The 20,947-nt window shown below is 42.5% G+C and overlaps 1 protein-coding gene across 5 annotated transcripts in view; it reads left to right on the forward strand.

Annotated features, from left to right (window-relative positions):
- The first annotated feature begins 2,195 nt into the window (after positions 1 to 2,195).
- POMGNT2 (protein O-linked mannose N-acetylglucosaminyltransferase 2 (beta 1,4-)) overlaps positions 2,196 to 20,947 on the forward strand; it is a 28,164-nt gene continuing 9,412 nt past the window's right edge. For 2 of the 5 annotated variants that reach the window (XM_057372691.1, XM_057372690.1), the window contains exon 1: positions 2,196 to 2,332. The gene's annotated coding sequence lies outside the window, so the exon portion shown is untranslated. Of the gene's footprint in view, positions 2,333 to 12,671; positions 12,850 to 15,657; positions 15,773 to 19,748; positions 19,951 to 20,947 lie in introns of those variants that run through there. The other 3 variants (XM_057372693.1, XM_057372692.1, XM_057372694.1) reach the window with 3 other exon arrangements.

Below are 20,947 nucleotides of genomic sequence, written 5' to 3' on the forward strand. Positions count from 1 at the left end.
GAGGCGGCGCGGGGCGGGAGCCGGCCCGGGCACCCGCAGGGGGAGGTTCGTGGGGGGTGGCGCCGGCTGCCGCCTCATTCCCGAAGGGAGAGCGGCTGATGGGGAAGCGGGGGGAGCGGGGCCGTGTCCCTCGTGGCCGGCGGTCACCTCACGGCGGGGAGGCGGACAAGCCGGGGAATGCCCCGGAGCGGGTCTGGCGCCGCGGCCGTGGACACCTCGGTGCAGCCAGGCAGCGAGAGCGGTCCGGCCCCGCAGCCCGCCGTGAGGGTGAGCGGTGCCTGCTCCACCAGGCAGCTGTTCAATTACAACTCTAATAACCTCCCCAGAGGTCAAAGGCACTGCAGGTTTAAAGCCTGCTGGGGCAGGTAAAGATGTAATTATGTTCTCCTGACAGCTTTCCTTGATGGCTGAGTGCCTTGGGACACCCCCCGACACCTGTCTTCGGCTTTGAAAGCTTAGCAGTGAATATGTGAATTTGGCCCCAGTGGATGGGGATGCTGGGTTTATCGCATGCTGCGCCTTTTATACTAAGCATGGTGGAAAAGTTTCTCTTGCYTGTGTCAGTTCTGGATGCATTACAYATTCGTGTTCCGAGCCAGTGTCTGCTGGGTCCCCTCGCTTCCTTTCCAGCCCCCCCTCAATTAACCCAATGCTTAAATGGGCWGTGAAGATAACGGCTGCATGTTTGGAAAAATAAATAAATGGAAGAGGCACACTCTCCTCTGGTGATGAGAATAAGGACTGTATCTGAACAGCTGCTCAAGCCAAGGAAACATATCAGTGTTTTCACACCAGTGCCATAGTTGGGTAACTATTGACAAATGCTGACTTTTAAAYGGTGACTGCTGACTTTGGTAATAAAACAGAAACGGCTCCTTTTAAGAGCAATCTCAAAACACTTGAACTGATTGATTGGCTTGTTAGCTCAAGCCCTGACTTAGCTGGKAACCAGAAGAGCTCTTAATTCTCTGCAAGGACGTTCTCCGTGAAACAAATCTGACTTATGCTAARCACATCAGCTGTAAGACAGGGTGTTTATTTTGCAATGTCATTTTCAAAATCGTGGTAGATCCCAGATGCGTGAACTAGATATAGGAAAGCTGCCTTGCAGTCTGCTTTTCTGCCAGAGTGCATTTTGAACGGTTTATGATTGCAAGGTGGCAGTTTTACTTGGAGTCTCACTTTTGTGTTTTAATTAGCTGTCATCAAAGCTGGAGTTCAGCTTCCAACACTTGTGAAGTGTGGCATGAACATGCACTCTAGGTGCCTGGGTAATGTTTTGGGACTAATTACTAAGAGCCCATTCTCTATTAAGCAATGTGCAAAATGGATTGACTGTATGGAAATCTCTTTCCAGTTAAATTTCCAATCTCCTGAATTTCATCTGCACTGTGAATTTACAGAGATTTGCTTCAATCGTCTGGAAATTGAATATTCTCATTCTCCTTATTCTCACCCCCTTTCTCCTAAAAATTGTTGCTTTAAAGTGTTCTGCAAGTGCTGTGGATTTAAATGGTTCCCTATGACAGCAGCCCACATTCAGTTACTGCTCTCCAGAGTTTTTAATATATCTGGCCTGTGTTCTAACATAGCGAGGTCTTTAGAAGGTGTTTTAAAACATAGAGGCTTAGAGGTCTTCTGTGACTGAATTTATCAAATGATCAGGGCCATAGATGACTTTTCGTAGCAGAAGAACATGCTTTCTATTTAAAATGGCTTTTCAAGTCAGGGAGTATCTAGGCTGTGAAAGAGTGGATTTTTCTAGGAAGTAGTGGGAGGCAGGAAGAATCATGAAAAAGAAGGTGGYGCAAAGGAGAGCRTTAAACCACAGAGCTAGAACCAGARCAGMGGTCTTCAGCTATGCAGATAAAATTTCTTCAAGAAGACAAAGAGTCTTCCCACACTGTGGGATGGTTGTGTTCCAAGATGTTTTCAGAATTCAGTTTTGTGGTTCACATCAAGAGGTAGAATGGGTCTGTGGGTCCACAGAGTTYRRGGAAGAGTGGGCTAGGAAGGRTCAGTGGAGTTTGGGGAAATGAGTGATACTTCCCCTGTTTTGCTGGCAGCCTTCCTGGGGAAGCCAGTGGCTGTCCCTAAGGGACTTTGCACAGTTGGCACAGAGCACTGACTGTGGGTTAGCATTTGTTGGTGGTTCTGCTGTGCTGGTGAAGGCATGACATGGGACCCTCTTCCTTTTCCTTTTAGGTCTTCCCCCCATTTCCTTCACCTTCTGTGGCTGGACGAATTCCCTTCTCCATGAGCACACCGCCTGCTCCGACACCACTCTGCCACCTTTCCTACACAGCTGTCTCCCTGTCCTGGAAGCCAACTGGTAGGTGTGAGGTGCTGGGAGAAAGTAGGYTTTTCTTTGCCTTCCAAGTAGGCAGGTTGGGCCTGGTGGCACGGGCAGGGGGGAGGTGGCCACTCACACCTGGTCATGCCAGACAGTGCCCAGCCCTGCCTGTGTTTGGCTCAAGCTGTGAGCGGGACATTGAGCTCAGTGTGGGGGAATCTCATCCGCGAGTGTTCAAAGCCAATTACTGGACGCAGTCTGTGTATGACAAGCTTCAGTTTCATTAGCTGCCTCCCAGGAGTATCGAGCTGTGCGGCTCACCTTTGCAGAGATCAGAGTCTCCTCTGTGATGTTATTAGGTGTTTTTAAAAATAGCTTCATCAATCCATTTAAAAGAGCTGGTCTGCTCTGATAACAGTGCCTGCTGGTGCTTTTCCAGATAAGGAACTTGTCACTTTTCCTGCTGTCATGCATGCAGCTTCTGCCCTATTTAGAAGACAGTGTAAAAAAAGACTACAAAATAACCACCAGTCTTGAGTAAAGATTTATGTGTTTAGTTTAGGAACAAYTGAACATTCCTTATTTAACTGTTTTGGAGGGTACTGGTTTATGAAGTAGATAGGATCAAGCTAAATGCAGAGTTGAAGATACAACTTCACATACTGGTGTCTTGAGGAAATTTTTATGATAATGTCTCTTATATAACAAAATGACAACAGGCTGAAGATACCTTTTTTTTCCCTGTCCCAATTAGAAATTCACTAGCTTTAAAGAGAATCTGAAATACTACATTATGCATGTATGTGTATCATCTATACAMTGAATAAGAAGCAACTAGGTGAAATAGTGTAAAATCAATTTCAGTCTCTTTTGGGGGTCTGAAAAGTAGTTCCCAGCAGTACCATGAAGAAACTGCAATTTACAGGACATACCTAGTAATTCATTCTATAATAGTGTAGGCAGGAGCAGTGTTCTAATTTACACATTTCTTTGATGTTTTGTGAGCAGATGGCATTTTTAAAAAGGTCCGTTCATTCTAGGGGAATTTGGTAATGGCTAATTGCTGGGGGTTCAGAACACAGTAGCAGTCAAAGTGAAGCTCCTTACTTCTTTGCTCTCAAAAGAGAGACAGCCTCTGCAGCCTCATTTTTAAGCTACTATSCTTTTAGAAATCCTTGCTTAAGAATAGTCACCAGTGCCCTCAACATAAATTTGGAACTTGYTGATTGGTCTTCATTAATTGGACTGTTCTCCACAAACCAGTCACTTGTTATTACAGGTAAAAAGTACTGGGGAGATGATGGCTTATTGTGGGGGACAGTGCACTGTGAATTTTCGTAGGAAAGCCCTTTACTCTTTCCCTCTTTCCCTCTTTCCCTTTTTCTTACTTGTTTCATGGTTCCTTTCCTTTCATTTTTCCTTTCTCTTTTTCTGTCTCTTTCATCGCATCTTTGACTTGGTTCACGTACTTCAGGCACCTGTCTAAAGTATTTGCAGCACAGGACCTAAGTACTTATTTGCACTGTGACATCAAAGGATCACATTTTGAAATTACAACTTTTCCTTTGAACAAGAAGAAAAAAAGGTTCCTGGTTGCTATGGTGATGAGCACTATATAAATGCCTATAAATAAGTAAAGTAAACAGCTGATTCATGGACTTTGATTTGCACTATTTTTTGCTTTTCTAATGACATATAATTAAATACCAAAATGGGTGCAGGTGACATACTATCAATTTTATTAAATATATTTTATTCTTATGCCTTCTCTTTTACAGTATTTAGAGTGAGAACGATTAAATAGTAAGATGTGTATTTTTCTCTCTGTAGGAASCTGATCATTTAGAAATCATACTCTAGTATTAATAGAAAAACTTTCAGATGCCAAAAGGCACTCCAGTAAAAAGGTGGTGTCCATTCTCAGTTCAATCAGAACATACATTTTGAGCTAAATGCTTATTTTTCTTACCTGTAAGACTATTATTGCTGTCACAACACTTACGCTCCAGTCAAAAGTGTCTGTAAATGTAATTATGTTCTTCCCTAATACTTGAAAGCCCACTGGTGCACAACAACAAAACTTGAAAATGTCACTGAGTTTTTCTTTTATGTTAAAATGACAAAGACAGAGTGGAAAATCATTTATTGCTTGTTGAAGTTCGAGGAGGAGGGAAGGATTGGGTTTTTCATTAGCCTTATGTTCTCAGGTCCATGATGTAAAAGTAGCTTTTTTTCTTTGTTAAAGGTGATGATTGTAAAATGGATTAGATGGAGACAATAAACTACTGCTTCAGAAGTCAGGGAGTAGCCATCAGCCATTGCTAAAAATGCCCTTTTCATTATTAACCTCTGGAGCCAGTCCACTCACATGCAGTTTCTGAAGCTGGACTGCAGCCCACTTTCCCACCAATGCACTGCAGTAATCCCCCACGCAGGTGTTTCTCACTCTGGAAATTGGTGCACTTGGATTAACAGCAAAGGAGAGTCCATAATGGAAGGAGCTGTTCTTAGGGGAAGGAAAAAAGGTATGTATGATATACAGGACCGTTCCTTGGTTAAAGGACTAGTTGTGGAAACCGRTTTTGCCACAGTGGCCTGAAGAGAGATTTCCTCAGCCTCGAGCTGTGGAGTGCAGCTTGTGCACTAGCAGGGAGTAGATCTGCTTTCTACCACAGTGACAGCTTTGTATTCAAAGCAGATGTCAGATTTCAAAAGAACTTTGGAGCACTATCCTGTTCCGTTAAATGATGATAAAATAACACCGTATCCTTCACTRTCTTCTTTCCTTCTGTGTATTCAGATTCCTGTCTATTTGCTTTACCAATTAAAAATATATTTGACTAAATACCTTTTACTCCCAAGCATGGGTAATTGGGAGGAGGAGGATACATAGTATTTTTTTGCAGTTACACACAACTGCTTCTCACAGAGCAAAACATGTATCTGCACACGGCCATTGAAGGCAGGGGCAGATCAGGAGCAAGGAATGGTGTCCCTGAGGGTCTCACTTGAGCAGTGACAGCCTTCTCCAGTTTGATTTATGTTTTATAGGCCTGTCACTTTTGTTGCAGTAAGCTGCTGCTGTGTCCAGGCTGGTGGTGCTCACCTGAAGAATAGTGACAGATTCAGTGAAATAACCATAGAGCTCCTTCTCAACCTGGTGGGAACCTGATGGGACTATGCTGATCCCTCAGAGGGTGGCAGTGTCCTGACCCTGACCCTGGACCTGTCACAGCACTGTTTCATTTCACAGCACTGAGGCCAGGGCAGATTGTGCCTGCTGAATGTGGTCTGTGCTTCACATGTATCAAAGGCAATTTTACCTGGATCGAGGGTAGGTCTGGACAGTGGGTGTTTGACCTGCAGGTCTCAGATGACTTCATGGGGTTACATGACTCACAGTGGCCAAGGCAATCCAAGGCCTCTCCTAAAAGGGTCACTTCACAGGCTGATGAGGTTYGTAGGCAGCCTGAACCCAAACAGAATCTGCTGCCTCCAGGAGCAACAGGGAGATGGGAAGGGTAGCAAACAGGGAGTCTTGAATGTGCTTCAAGTTTGCAGCTACTCCCAGGGCTAACCACATGGTATTGGTGTTCCATGTTGGTGCTGGAGCAGGACTAGGCTCCAGAGTCATTGACAGAATTTTCTCAATTGAAAAGTAGCGTTATTAGTAGCACATATGGCCTTTAATGGAGAGGCATCTTTATTTAGAAGTCTTTTCTTTGGGGAGGAGGATAAAATATACATATAGATATTAATGACAGGACAAACTGTTGAGGACAAGCTGGAGCTGTTGTGTATCTCCTTTTCTGGCATGGYTAGGACAAAGGGTGAAACAGTGCATAGACCAGATTTTTTTTTCTTCTTCAGCAGCTCTGCTTTTTCTGTGGTTAGGATTTTTTTTTTCTGTCAGAATTTTTTTTAATGGATAGATATGATCCAGGACCATCTGGTAGAATTTGCTGTTGTCACATCTAGGTTTTCTGATGTATTGCCTGTCAAGTTATGTTGTATGTTCAGATGAATTTCTCATATGATCTGCTGACAGCTACTGACAGCCCTGAGATGGGAAATTGGAAGCCTGGGGGGAAGAACAGAGGGGCAGAGCTAGCTTTAAAAATGTAACTTTGATTGCTTTTKATTGGTGGGCTTTTATTTTTGGTATTTAGAGGTGACTTTTTTGGTGAAGAAAGGTGAATGTGTTAACTTTAAATCAAGTGCATCTAGGTGCACCTAAAGTACTGTAATTTTACTTGGAAGGTCTTGAAAGTCCACCTGTRGTTTGTTGTTGAGTTTTTTTTCTTTGACATCAGGCTCCTCAGTCTTTCTCTATCCTTAACTCTCCATCTGTAGACAATCTCACACCTACTTAAATTGCAGCCTTTTCTTTCTCCTTTACTCCTTGATCCTATCCAGTCCCTCTTTAGAAAAATCTCAAAACATTTTTGTATTTATTAGGATACCATTAGGTATYCTAATAATCATAGTATCTCAGTATGCTAATCCTACATACTAGTACCATAATCATTCTGTAGTAAAATAAACATAGATTTTTTTGCCAAATTACTATTAACCTTTGCAGACAGATCACATGTAYAAAAGCAGTAAATAACTGAAATAACTGCAGTAATTATTTTCYTGCTGGTATAATACTCAAGTAATCAATTAAAGTAGATGATTTTTGACTTAGAGGTCCACAGTACAATTGCATTTCCTCACACACCGACAGAGATAATGCTGTACTTTGTAAACCAGRATCCAGACAACCCATAAGCACTTGAGTTTTGTTCTTCATTTTCTTCTGCCATAATCTGAAGCTCCAAGTAGCAATTACAGGCTGGTGACAAGACAAATTTCACAACTTGTTGTCATTTGTCATTTTTTTAATTGGCCAGATCAGAAAATAAGTGATTTGTGTTTGAACTTAAAAGGCTTTTAGTTTATATATTACTGATAGAAAGATAGTWCACATGTTTCTGAATGTGGGAGGAAGCCTGTATGTAGACAGAGGTGGGATTGTTTAGAGCTACACCTGGACAGGCCTTTGCAGGGCAAAGTCTCCTCCCTTGCTCTCTCCCTCCCTTGCTCTCTCAAAGTCATACTGATTATACTGGGCCTCCTGCTCCTTACATCCTGCCTAGATGTTGATGAAACTGGAAGTCACCCTTGGAAAGGAAAAATCTTTCTTCCGTGGGAATTTGGATCTGAGGATGACAGTCCCCAAGCTCAGGGGACTCTTACTGAGGAGGAAGCTGGRAAGCATTTACTTGCCTCTCATTACTCCTGTTACTCCTTGAGGCTGCTTCCTGGGCTGGGGGCTATGAGTGCCCTTCTGTAGCAGTAGAGAGAGATGTTGTATTAAGCTGAGCAGGCCAGTAGAACCTAAATACGGATACCACTGTTGTGTACTCTCATCTTGTTCCATACTTTTAGAGTATCAGATGAGGATACTTGGAAATGATCCCATTCCTGTGCTGTTATAGGGGAGGGATTGGATGTGCAAGGGTTAGTGTAAAGATGTAGCAGCTCTCCATGGGGGTGGTGGTCTGTGTTGGATGGATCATTGTTCTCATACTGCTCAAGCATCAGCTCGGCTATTTTCAGAACTTTTTTTGAAGGAAGCCCCATAGATGGAATATGGCCAAATCCTCAGCCTGTAACATGTTTGATAGCACTGCAGGGTGGCAGGATGGCAAAGCTGGTCTTTGGTCCTTAAATGCATTAAATTAACTCTGGGTGAGCTTGCTGAGAAAAGGGTAATGAAGCAGGTCCGAAATGGGGCATGTGCACTCAAGCGCATGCAGTGGGCTTGATGCTCCAGGCAGCATTCCTGCAGGCACGTGGCTCAGGAGCACATAGGTCAKGGAGCACACTGTGCTATTTGTGAAATGTGTCACAGACCACAGGTRCAGCCAAAGTCACTCAGCCAGGCATAACTGAGGAAGTAGGGAGAGCAATCCCATCAGGAGAAACTTGTGAGAGGAGTTGGATGCAGTCTGACATAATTCTGTGGAAGATGTGTTCTAGTCAGCACCATCTCAGGACCTACCCGAGCCCATTGCAGTAAAAAWTTCAGCTTCTGGTAATGGAGGCTTATGAGGATCTCAGCACATGGATTGTGTTGTTTCAGGTACAGGTGGCATCTGAACAGACCTGCAGCGTGACTGATGTAGAGTTTTCGTCTTCATGTGATCAAGAGGTGGGAGGGTGGAGATTACTTGAAGTGCCTGGCTAGAGGCAGAACATAATGTATYAGAATTCATTTGTCTGAAGGAGTACACAGCCCATATATAATTTAGAAAYGTATTAAAAAATAGAGAGCTGTTTTCTTTTAAAATCAGTGAGCACTCAAGTCTGTTGGTTTAAAATCTTGCAATGTGTCTAAAAGGGTCTTAAAAAGTCTAAAATATGTCGAAGAAAGTGTGTATAAATAGTACTGATAAAACTAAGTCCTTCATAAACTCAGAATAATGTGTATTTTCCACATTTAGGCTGAAATACCTGGAGCTGCATGTGGATTTATCCTTGTCAGTTCTTCTAAAATCACATTGACTAGAGATGTTCTTTTCAGATGTGATCTGTGAACAGATTTTTTTGTTTCTTTCTTTTGCAGTAAATGTTGTTTCCCCCACTTTTCTTTTCCTTCTTCAAGTCTTTTCTCCCTTCTTCTGATTTAAACCTGATGATTTTATGCTATAGTTAAATTATCAGAGAGGGAGAGTGATATCTGTGTCCTCCACCTTGTTGTAAAAAAAAAAAAAAATCTATATTTTTGTTTTCTGCAGTGTATTGAGAGCAAGATAAATGAGCAGGGTGTTGCCATCCTTTATCACAGTCAGAATAATAAATGACATGTCCTGGAAACTTTAAAGATGTGTAAGAATGCAAATCCCTGGCCCACAAGGATGTGTGGTTGAAAGTGCTGATCCATCTGAGAGTTAGGCACATCCTTAAATKTAAGCAGAAGCACTGGTTCCATTGGGTATATATACCTGGCACCATGCTGTGTGGGGTAAGTAAAGCTCATTCTGTGAAAGGAGGTTTGACTTGTTTTAGTGGCTTGAAGTGGGATAAGGAAATGAGCCTTTCCCCRTCCCCTGGAAGAGCAGTCTTGAGAGCAGTGCAGGTGTTGCTGTTCTGTGTTCCAGTCCTCAACTCAACAGTGTGAACTGATGGAGATGGAAACCCTGATGGTTTGATGTTTGCTGATTTACAGTGCATCCCTCCATCTCTCCTCTCTTTTTACACTCTGTCTGTGTCTGTTAACAATGAGCAGAGTGCCTTGTTTGTGGCAGGTGATAACAGCACYGCAGCACCTCAGCCTAGCAGGGTGGAAGCCCTAGGAGAGATTGAGGATGTTACACTGAAGTGCATCACTTTCCTCCCTAGCAAACTGTGAAATATGTAGAAATTTTCAGTAATTCACAATTCAGCCAGGAGGGCTAACCCTGTCCTGGGGGGCATCAGGCACAGCATTGCCAACCAGGCAAGGGAGGGGATTGTCCCACTCTGCTCTGTGCTGRGGCAGCCTCACCTCGAGTGCTGGGGGYAGYTTTGGGTGCCACAATTTAAAAAARRMMWTWAAMYKKTWAARRRKKKYCMAARRRRGGSMRSMARGRWKGKKRARGGKYYKSMRGGGRAASCYKSKKRRGRRKKGSYKRRGKYMMYTKKTYMWYCYKGRRGAGACTGAGGTGAGACCTCATTGTGGTCTTCAGCATTCTCACAATGGGAAGAGGAGGGGCAGGTACGGATCTCTTCACTCCTGTGACCAGTGAYGGGAGTCAAGGAAATAGCATAAGGCTCAGAGAACATTTAGGCTGGATACCAGGAAAAAGTTTTCCACCCAAAGGATAGCTGAACACTGGAAGAGGCTCCCCAGGGAAGTGGTCACAGTGYTGAGCCTGATAGAGTTCAAGAAGYATTTGGAYAATGCCCTCAGGTATATGGTGATTCTTGAGATGTTCTGCATGGGACTAGGAGTTGGRCTCAATCCTGATAGRTCCCTTCCAMCTGAGCATATTCTATGATTCTRTGATCTTTTCTCTATCTGGTTCTTTTTCTGGTTGTCCTTTAGTGGAAGTACTCCTTAACTCTGTTTTCTATCCTCCCTTTTAGTTTGTTTTCATGCCATATTTCTTGCTCCTTTGTATTTGATGTCATGTGTGCTTTCTGAGGATGCAGTGCATTCTCTGCTCTGATTGCTGTCCACATATTCATGGTAGTATGACGTCATCTGTTTCTTTCCTCATGGATTTGAGCTTGCTTTTTAACTAGGAGGTGATACCTCATTTTTGTGTACAGACAGAAATGTTTTTATTGGKTTTTTTTGRTACTGAATTAGATGTCATCTGTCTTGCATGCTTGAGAATCTAAAAGAGAGATGGAGGCTGAGTTTTCTTGATGCACAGGTTTTACAGCATCAATTTCACTGAATTACCACCAACTGATCCCACAGCATTGCAGCTGGCGCTGAAATTCTCACACTCATCTTCTGTATTTTAAGTGATTTTGTTTACTTCATACAGTGCAATAAGTCTCAAACTCATGACTGGAAATTTCTTGGTATTTTATTGGTAAGTACAGATCAAAAAGATAATCTCCCCATTGGTCTTTTTTATCCTAGAGCAGTCTTTGAAGGTTGCACATCTTTTTGTTGAACATCCTTTGTCCAAGTGTGTGTCCAAGTGTGTCTTCTTTTTGTTCTCTATTCCTCTCCTACTTGTTTCTTCTCTTAATTTAGTCCTAAGTCTTCTTTATTCTTTTGGGTTGTTTTGTTTAGGTTTGRGAAGAGACACACCTGAGTTTAAGTATAGTTGGCTATTTTGAGTTAACTTGGAAGTTTTCCTTACAAATGCCGCGKGAGCAAAGAGCTCAGTAATTTGCCTCCTTCATATTTTCAAGTTTTTACAATGTCAACTGAAAAGTTTCACTGATTTTTCACATCTTGTTTCCAGCTTTCATTGCCATTTGACCACTTTGTGCTCCAAAGCTTGCTCTGCCATACCTGTGAGAGGCTGTGCTGCACAATTCTCACATCTAAACCAACTGATATTTCCCTTTTCCACAGTAAAATGTTTCACCTTCTCCTTTCAAAAGGACACATGCAAGTGTCCTCCTCTCCTCTGGCCTTTGCCTTATAAAACTGAARCAGAGATCTAGGTACTCACTGGCAGCTGGACTTCTCTGCTCAGTTGCATCCAGGAGTCTCTTCTTCAGCTAGATGTTGTGAASGCTACATGTGCAGAAAAAGGGGCCAAGGGGCATTTTGATGTTAAACAAGGGTTATTTGGTTCTTGTGTGTAGATGGCGTATATGAAGCTTGGGATTAAAGGTGAGAAGAATAAAAATTTATTTGATAACAGAGGGGTTTTTTTATATTTGTGAAAAAGTGGGTTTTGTACAACCCAGCTGACTTGCCAAAGTTCAACTGAGAAAAAGCTTTTCTCAGTGAAAACCCATCTTGTTTTTTCACTTGCAAAGATTTCTTTGTATGTGGTGTTAATTGCCTTTCCATCTTTTCACTGTTTTACCTTAACAATTTGATTACACATGTATTTTTGCTCTCCGGAGATAGTGGGTGTGATACAATCTCTGTTTTAAACTGTTACCATGTAATTAGCAGGGAARGATGTCTCTGAAGTCTGATCTGCTGGCTTCTTTGCTTCTCAAGAAGCAATGAGGAGCTGAATTACAGGATTTAAGTCCTTGACTGGAAGTCCTTGTTGTGTAAATTTGGTGCAAGTTACTTCTGTTTCAGAAAACCCATCTCTTTCTTCAGCTTAGAGTTGTGTGTTAGGGCCGTGCTTTAATGACATYAAGAAATTACGATGAGTTTCCTGGTTTTGCTCTATTTTCCCCTTGTATAAAGTGGGCTTACACACAGRTCTTTCTTATTCATCTAGTTATGCTCTCTGATAGTAAACCTATAGGTTTTTAAAGATTCCTCTTGTGAAGTCTTATGGCTAATACTGAAAAGTAATCTTTGCTCTCCCTTCTCAGAGCTCGCTGTYTTCTAAACCAGCCTGTTTGGGGTGGTTTTGCTCCATTCTTCTCAAAGCCATTCTGTGAGTTTTAAAATGTCTTTTGGTGCAAAAATGTCATCCATTGTGTTTTAGGGCTCACTGTTCTCTGAATAACCCTTACTCTTGGCAGTTCKGTTCTCTTCGCTGGTGTACTAGTGAATGTTTTGTTCTAAGCGTGGTACACAACTGAGAGTTTGGACCTTGGTTTCTTTAAGCTCAGAGGCTTATCTGCAGTTRTATGTGAGTTTTGAATCACTGGTGACCAATGAAATACTTAAGCACAGTCTATGTAACATGCCTTGGAAATGCCTTGRAGGAATTTGAAATCAACTGCCTTGTCTGTTCTTCTGTCCCAGGAAATAAAAACCCTCCTGAGTTTGTGTGTGGGGGCAGCACTCGCCCTTCAGAAGAGGAATGCACTGTGTATTGTCAATGATTCCCTGGATGTGATGGGGTTTTGCATGTGCTTCTGGCAAGCAGACAGTCAGATGTAGTAACAGAACGACCACAATCCATCACACAGGACATTCACTGGTGAGCCTTTGATGCATTGGAAATGACTGAGTTGTGTATTGCTGTGTCTTACTTTGCTGTGGCTTTCCCCTCTCCCAGATGGCCACATGTAATGTAAATTGAGTGGGATGGTGGTGGTTTGTGAATTGAAATCCCTTTGCACTGMAAATTAGTTTCCCTGAGCAGATGAGCCTTTCATCTGTAGCTATGTGGACAAAAAGCCCTCTCCAGAAAGGTGTGTGACAGCACTTTMATGACCTCCTTTTTTGCACTGACTCAACCATATCATAAACTCACTTTTGTGAGCAAACCAGACTCAGGCTGTTCCTGCTGTTGTCATTTATTTCAATTTTAATTTCAATATTTTCCTGCTTACTTTTCACAACAGATAGGAGGAGTGGAGGGAGGGTAGAGGGGGAGTGGTGAAAAATAAAAWGGTGCACCAAGATTAATTTGCTGTGTAATTTTCTCTTTTAGAAGGAGGGGGAGACACRCCTGGGAAAATAGGTTATAGACCTCTAAGCACATGGATGAAATACTGTCCTTTCTAGCAGACACTGTGGTATTGCACTGAGGCAGTCACTTATTCAGCACTAAAACTATACGACCGGGTTCATTTTGAGGAGGCACGATGTGGTTTTCTCTGTGTGTCTGCATTTTTACTGCCTTTAGCTAAGTTAGGGCCCTTGGTGCTTATCACTTTTTAATGATTTGTTCTTACCTCTGCTCCTTGCTTCTGGCTGTTTGTTCTTTACTACTTAGGTTGTTACTCATGTTCATGTGGAGACCTGAGAGTTAATAGAAAATGAAGATTGGAGTTGCTCTCACCTTCCCTTCTCCTGTAAGGTTGCCTGGGACAGTTCCACACACATTTATATATGGCTTTGCAGCATCTTGCCTTCTGACTCTACACTCACATCTTGTGGTTGTGTTAAAGTATAAAGCTAAAGCTGAGAAGCTAGCAGCTCATTGAAATTAATTTCTTTGGATTTACAAAGTCACTGATTAATCATCTTTTAATGTGGGTATAAACTTAGAAGAAATATGTAGTCTCTGTCTTAATTGTAATCTTTTACATGAATTTTGCAATAGTCATACATATGTATTATATACAAATATATATATACTTAGCACAAAGGTCACAAGGCAAGCTATTATACACAAAGTTCTCTAGCCCTTGCTTAATTTATGTGCATGTATTGTCCCATTGGAACACAGGATTCTTGCRTACATACTTATTTTTAAGCATTAAATATATTAAAGCAAATGAGAGAAGAGGGTTTTTATCTCTGTATATTTTGGACTTTAGTTTGGTGTATTTCATCAGCTCCATGGWAAGGAAAGGGTGGTTATTTTTGTAAGTGTAAGTCACTTAGCAAGATGGTTGTTTTCTAGCCAGTCCTCAGTCCCTGACTTTGGTGCTTTCTCCTTTCATGTACTTGCTGCAGTAATACAGGTGCAGATTTGGGTCTTCATAGTTGCAAGAGAAGCTTTTTGTGCTGTAGCTTTAATCCCTTTGCCAGGAGGAAAGGGTTGGCTACCTCAGCAGATTGTTCCTGTCAGCCGCCAGGACAGATTATAAGCACATCATTCTGCCAYAGAAGGGATGAAGCAGGATGAGCCAAGGCAGGAAGGTTGATAAATGTCCTCTGTCTCTGACTTCTCCAGACCTGGGATAGGAATCATTGCCCATAGCAAATACATATGGATATTTTTGTCTTGTCTTCAAGGTCACAAGAGCCTTCCTCTTTGAGGCTGATGGGTGTGRTAGCACATAGGTTCTTTACCATGGCTCATCTTGAGAGTGCTTTGCTAGTGAGAAGGTTCAGAGCTGCTCCAACCCTCCCTGTGCTTGGTGGCTTCTGTGGGGAATGGCTGCATCAATGCCAGCAGAAGCCTAGAGATGGAAAAGCACATCCTGATGTTGTAAACTATCTGAAGAGCYCTTCATGTCTTGAAATACTCTGTAAAGTAGCTGAAAGACCACTCTATTCTTGGCTTTGCAAGTATCAGCACGTGGATCCAGAGCTGTACAAAATGAATGAGGGCAGATGTTTTTAACTGGAGCTGTCTTAAACAACAGTTGGTTTATCGGGCTGATGTTGCTCTTCTCTCAGTGACAGTCAGGTTACACTTCAGTTATTTGAAGAGATTCTCACTGCCAACGRCTTAACTCAGCATTTGATGCAACAGAGGCAGCAGATCTTGCTGGTAGGAAGGAAAGGAACAGAAAAGAGCTGCTCTGGCAGGGTTGGGTAAGGAATCCCCCATCACCGAAGTGCCACAAGTGCATAGCAAATGTGTCAGTAGTTTTCCAGATGCTCTTTTTTCAACAGACACTTTCTGCTTTTTTTTCTGAAACTTTCATGTTCTTGGGTATATTGAATGTTGTATCATCTATTTATCGGGGTGTTAAAATATCCACACAAGTGGGTCACAAGGAGGGCTTGTAGGGAAATGATACATTGATTTATTGGTGGGGGAAAACGGGGCAAAATTTAAGCACCTTGGGTTTTATTACTATTCAAATAAATATAACATCAAGTCTAATACAAAAATAGCCCCTCAAATCAGCTTGGATTTCTTCCTCTGGCCTTTGATAAATATGCCTAGATTCAATAGTYCTTCCATGAATTTTCAAGCTGCTGAGGGCATGAAGAAGCTCYTCTTTGGTATTGAACTGTAAATTGTTGCATATGACACCTGGAGGAGTTGAAATGGGTTTTTACAATTAATTCAGTGTATTCATCACACTTTCCCTATTGTGTGCAGTGGTTCATGTTGAAGCTGAGAAAGATGATTCATTTGCTTTCTTCTCCTTCCTGTCAGTAGCAGCAGTAGCCCTTAGAGCAACATTTGAAACAGCAAATGCCTGGCCTGCAGCCATGTGTTGCTAMTTCTCTTCTGGGCTGTCTGATGATACTGTAATCAGATGAGGGACAAGGTAAGATTTCTTCTTTTCCAAGGGGAAAATCAGACTGGGGTATTTGCATACTAATCAAAACCCAATTGTTAGGATTTTTTTAATTGGCCAGCAGACACTTTTCAGTTCTATGGCTTATGCTGTCAGGAAACACCCTTTTTTTTTACCTCCTGTGTAAGTTATTTTATGATTTTTGAGTCCTAATGCTCTATTCTGAAATTTCATGTGATTATCACGACCCCCAGGATGTGCTCCCCACCCAGCACATGGATGTTTTGTGATCCCTTAGCATCCACCTAAATGGTTACATTACMGGGAGGGTATCCTGTGATACTGTGCTCCAGTCTGTTGTTAACATTACATTCCTGTCCTAGGAATAGGGTTGGGTGGTGTGCTGGCTGCATCCCTTTAAAATGTGAGGATGTGCTGTATGGGTATGGCTGAAGGGGGCATTGGCAGTAAAATGATCTGTTTGCAATTATAGGACTCAAAATGGCAGTAAACCTTTTTATTTCCCCTGATTTGATTTAGATTCTCCTTTAGCTTGGCTCTTGGCTCTGAATTATATTCCTGTCATGCTGCTGTTCTAGCTACTTCCAGGCATTTGTCAGAGACTGGCTAATTGAAGCACACACTCCAGCTTGGATCGAAACTGCGGTTTTGATCAAGATTGTAGTTGCTGCTGCTGCTTSCTTGTGGAGTTCTTTTCACAAAGTACTAGGACTTTGGTTTGTAGGTTTGGGCCCTCCAAGGTTTTTAGGAAAGCAYGAAGTCTCTGAATATAGAAAAAGTGGAAGATTAGAACAAAGGCAGCTTCAGGGAACAGTCCCATYATAGAATAGTCTGAGTTGGAAGKTGCCCACAAAGACCATCAAAGTCCTGGACCTCAATCCTTTAAGCCCTTCCGTAATCCTGCTTGTGTACAGAGATGTTCACATCAGTTCTGGAATAAATGCAGCCCACTTGCAAACCAGTTGCATAATCCAGTGRAGGTAGTTAAAATCTTGGACATCTTAAGCCCTATCCTTTGAATACTTCAATGCACTTGTTATCTGTTCACCACKAAAGATCTGTTTAAGGGCCTGACAGTTCCAGAAATGCAATTTTTCTATTTCTCTTATGTCTCTTCCACATCTTGGCAGCCTTATGATGTTCACATTCAGGGGTGTTTTTTCCTTTCAACAGCTGTATTTTGCTGTGATATTAACATCTTAATTTTCTAAGACATCTGTGAGACTTGCTGGTTATGACTACCCTGTGTGTCACAATGGACAGGAAAAGGGGGTTCTCTTCCTTTTCTTCCCAAGTTCCCAAGAAAAAGTCGTTCAGACAGGGCCTCCAGCTTGAGGCTAAATTGTGGAAGAAAGCCCCCTTTTTGCCTCGGTGAACATAATCTACTTACCAAACTGCTCTTATGAGCATGAATTGTCTCAGATTCCTTTGCAGACACATTGGCACTAATTACACTTGCAGGTGCACAGTTGGCAAAGCTGTAGGAGAGGGAATTGGTTTATCTCTGTTACCCTGCTGACCTGTCATTACTGATGGCAAAATGGGAACTTGAAGGRGCACAACTGACACCTAACTTGAATCAGAACTGCTACCAAAGCCATTTCCTGCCTTGGGAACTGGCAAGTGACTCTCCCACACCATTCCTCTCCACACACATTGCATACAGCTGCAGGAGCAGGCCAGCATGTCCCTGCAATGCTGCTCGGGTGGTTCCTAATAGAGGTGGAGTGATTATTAGAGTGAATAGTTTAGCATACGACAAATTCAGATAGCAGGCAAGTACGTATTTTATCTGTATAAAACATACACATACCTGCGGAGGAGAATAAATACCTATGAATTTGTWTGGTTGATGTCAAGACATGTAACTSTGTGTGTSTGTACAATACATTTGATCATACTTAAACCTTTTTAAACCTAATATTTATGTAAGACTTGCGTCCTACATCTCTTAAACTTGGGAGTATGCTATTCTTGAAGCAGTTGAGTGAAGTGGGGTTTGGGCCTTGAGATTTTCTTTAAAAAATACCTTTTACCCTGTCAAAGTATATTCTTACTTAGGAATCTTCAGTATTTGGCTGATGTCCTGGTCCTTTTGACGTGAGTTTTTATGTTAGCTTCTGCAGAATCAAAATGTCATCCTCTCTGTGTGAAGTCCCARTCTTGGTGTCCAGAAATGAAATGGTTCCTTTGTCTCCTTTTGTATTTATCAGTACAAAGACTTTTTTGTTAGTTCAGGCATAATTTTTTTTTGTGCTCTCAAACTGAAATGCACTTTTGGTTCAAAAGCACTGCAGGAAGAACAATTTCTTATAGAGAGTCCTTCTGGGACTATAAATAATAAATGCTGTGACTCAGAGTGACGCAGGCACCTCTGCAACATATATGTGCAAGGCAAAGATTCAGTAARTAATGATTTACCTGCTCTTTGTCAGCCCTAACCAAGAGGGATCTATTCAGACTTCTTTGCTAACTTGATGAGTTCTGTTTGTGCTGTACTGCRTTTTAGAAGTTCTAAAATGTAGTGCTGTTTTTGAGAGCTGCAACTTTATGAGGGGTATTAAATATTTATCAAATTCTTAGTTCTGAGCCAGGACCTCCTATTCAAGTCTTACCAGCCTGTAGTAGGTGCTGACTGCTTGTGAAGAGCTTGGGACTGCCACTCTTAGTGCCTTATGGTTCAGTAATAATGGACGGTTATTATTTCAGCATTGCTGGAATTATTTGATTATGGTTCCTCCCCTTCTTAATAATGTAGTTTTATACTTTGTGGTGTGGCAGATTGACAACAGGAGCCTCTTCAGGATTGGGTTTAAACTGTCCAAATTCTATGCAATGTGACAAATTGAACCCAATGGGACAGGCTGGATGGGCTCACTTCTCTTTGCTCTTTTTGAATTGTTTATTTCCCCCAGGCAGGTGTGACTGACTGGTGTCTCTCTGAGATCCTTTTAGGAGAGACATAGGCTCATGCTGTGGTTCAAAGTCCATCTTGAGTCTGTGGGAAGAGGTGTTAGAGACCTTTTATTTTCATCCTTCTTATTTTACCTGTTAGGTCTCAAAGGGAGAGCATAACTATCCTCACAGATAGATATTCAACAAGATGTGTTCTGCAAATATACAATCAACACATTTGCAGAGAGTGTTGTATGTCTGCTTGTCATCTGTCTGCAAGAGTGTCCCTGCAGGGCTGGGATCTCACTCCAGAGGTGTGCCTKCCTGCCATGAGCCTTTTGATGGGCTATAATCTGCATGTGGATCCCAYTGTGGCATTAGGACTGGAAATGTTCCCAGTCAGTACTGTCTGGTTTGCCATCTTCATGAAGCTGCTCAGTCCCCACGAGTTCAAGCTGTCTTGAGAAGACTGGTGCAAGGGACTCACCTCCATGAGCTTGTGTGCAGTGGGAGATTSTCCTRTAAGCTCCTGGATAATTTCTATGCYTTTGTGTTCAGGAATTACTTGTTTCCATCATAGAAAATAACTTTAGTTTGAAAATACTATTCCCTGGATCTCTCAAGGAGGGCAATCACAGCCTTGTTCAATTCTAAACCATTTGCTGACCATCACAGCTGGGAAATTGCTTCCCTGGTGCCAAGGGAATTACTAGAAAGCATGACGAAAGGCTTTCATGTCCTCTAGCAAGGGGCATTTTTTCCTTTCTCTCCTATTGTTTTCTTCTTGTGTGTGAAGTGTTTGGAGTAGCAGTGGCATTAATGATCCTCAAAAGCAAGATTTCTAAAACGCGTGTGTCCCCCCTCCCCAAACCATTTTGCCGCCTGTCTCCCAAGGCATGCTCAGCTCCGTGAAACAGCGCGGTGGTRTTTGTTTCAGCGTGGCCGCCCGTCGGGGATTTGCAGGAATACTGCAGCAAATCATCCTGCATGCAAGGCTGACCTCTGGGAGGCTAACAAATTGAGGTGAGCCAGCTGGAGCGATAGGACACTGCCGGCAGACAGAGCATGCTCAGACCTGGGGGAGAAAGGTAGCTCAGGCTGCAGACGGTGCACGGGTTACGGTGCTGAGAGCTCTTAGATGGGATTTTTGCTTTTTCTTTGTGGTGGTGAGGAAAGAAGAGGACTGGAGAGTGCTCGYTCCCCTGCAAAGCATAGCTTTAAGGTGTCTTCTTTTTCTTTCTCCTGTGAAAGAGAGGCACCGGATAGCATTTCCTGTTATTTAGCAACACCAGGTATGCGTGCATGTGCYGAAACACTAATCTACCAGTGATAGTACTTCCAAGACTAAAAAGGTTGCAGATGCTCTGAATTACTGCATTTCTTTGCTGGGTGTCATTGTAACTGTGCTGTGTTTGCTGTGCTGATCACATACGGCTCTGAATTCAGTTTTGTTGGCAGTCCTGTTGCAGTGTACTGAGGGGAGGGGGGAGGTGAGCATGTTTTTGATATCTCCTCGCTCCCCCCTTCCCTGCAAGTTCACGGTGAATCCCTCCTCTGTGTGTGTGGACATGTGGGAAGGGAGTCAGTAGTTCATTTATAATCCCACGTCTTTGTTGTCCCTCTTTGYTTGACTAGTGGTTTGCTTTATCATTTTTAAACAAAAGTCTCGTGGGGAAAACATCTCTGATGTGGACTAAATTCTGTAGGTTTGTGGAAATGTATTTTTAGCTGGACAGGTGATGCTATAGGTTTACTTTTTTTTTTTTTACCCTCCCTAAAAACATGCTAATATGAAGCTTGTGGTAACCAAGGAGGGAATTTCACTCTTCTTATTGGCTGCTCTGTGCTCGGAGCACTTTTGGCACCTGCTTAGAATTTGCAGCACACAGGAATAGTCTTGGGCACCATGCTGATTTAAAGTGGGGAGAGCTCCGGCTGTAGATGCTGCTAAACACCCGTTCTTGTATCGAAATAACACAGGTACTCTACCTGCTGGAGAACAGAGAGAGAAAGGTTAGATAAAATACAGAGAAAACAAATGGCAGCCAAAGCCCAGAGGCATAGTTAGAGTGGCTGAAGCTCATCTTGTTCAGTACTTTGGGATTTCGCAGCATATTGTTTTAAATTCAGTTTTCCAGTATTAGTAAATTTTCTCTTCAGCCACCCCCACTTCATCTTTGCTTTAGGCAGAGCACTGAAGCAAGATAAACCTGCTGTTCTCTTGACACTTTTTTTTCTGACAGAGGTATCTTGCTTACAGAGTAAAAGCGAGAGACCAGGCAAAAGGAG

The sequence above is a fragment of the Malurus melanocephalus genome, unplaced genomic scaffold (genome assembly GCF_030028575.1).
Source record: "Malurus melanocephalus ecotype Western Australia unplaced genomic scaffold, MMel_1.1 scaffold_177, whole genome shotgun sequence".
In the NCBI taxonomy this organism is placed as follows: domain Eukaryota; kingdom Metazoa; phylum Chordata; class Aves; order Passeriformes; family Maluridae; genus Malurus; species Malurus melanocephalus.